The sequence below is a fragment of the Brassica oleracea genome, chromosome C2, assembly GCF_000695525.1.
Source record: "Brassica oleracea var. oleracea cultivar TO1000 chromosome C2, BOL, whole genome shotgun sequence".
NCBI classification, from domain to species: domain Eukaryota; kingdom Viridiplantae; phylum Streptophyta; class Magnoliopsida; order Brassicales; family Brassicaceae; genus Brassica; species Brassica oleracea.
This window is the reverse complement of record NC_027749.1, coordinates 15,531,590-15,532,722: the sequence shown is the minus strand read 5'-3', so window position 1 is coordinate 15,532,722 and position 1,133 is coordinate 15,531,590.

The following is a 1,133-nucleotide window of genomic DNA, read 5'->3' as shown; positions in this document are numbered from 1 at the left end:
GTAAAATTTTTGCTTCCATTTAAATTATATTTTTTAACAAATCAAAATGCAACAGTTTTGTTTTTTTTCTATCACAATTGAACTTATTTAGACACATTTTTCTAGAGCTGGATAACACCTAAAAATATCATAATTGATACATTCTGTATTTTTTTTGTATTTTTGTATTTTTTGTATTGTTTGTATGTTTTGTAACTAAGTTTACTTCAAATAAATTTACTTACAGTTAATATAATAAAACAATGACACTAAACATGTATGTAAAATAGACAACTTTTATATAATATAAATTTTGTAAGATAATGTAAGATACTCTGCTTTAAAAGAAAAACAGATTTGCCAAATAGTCAAACCTATAAGGTTTAGAAATTTTTTTTTTTGTAAATACCTAATTTGCATCATTATAGTTGTTGAGCCTCTTTTCCTGTGGTACGGTAGAGTAGCATCAACACATCATTATTCATTATCCATGGGATATGATTTCTTCAAACTGACAAAAACAAAATTGAAATTCTTAAAGAGTAGAATAGGATACCACTTGTTTTCATTTATGTACGGCTGTGTTTGTGTTCATTGTTTGTTGCAGAGAATGAGAGAAGGCTCATTCATTTTGTTTTATTTGTCTTCTATTTTTCTTCCCTATCCAATTATGTTTTTAATGCAAAAGAAAAGAAGTAGTTTCATAATTATGACATAGAAAGAACAGAAATGTACATGTTCATCTTATAGATAATACTAGGATAAGACCTGCGTCTTGCGCATGATGAGTTTATTTGTATATATTATCGATAGTTTATTTTATATATTTGATCATTTTATTTATATAAATAAAATATTTTTGTTGTTATTATATAATTTATTTCCGATGGATCGGATCAATTTTTATTAAAAATAATGGAACAAAACTATAATTAATACATCATGGGTTGATCGGATTGGACATTAAACAAATTATCACATAAAAACCTTATTTTTTCCATCGAACACATTTTGAAAAAAATGAACAGTATTGTTTTCACAGTTGAATTATTTTGACTTTTACCTTCCATATGATTTTGAAAGCTTTCAAATCAACCATCGAATTGATACATGTCATTTTAATGTTTTTAGTCGTATACTTAAGGAAAACTTAA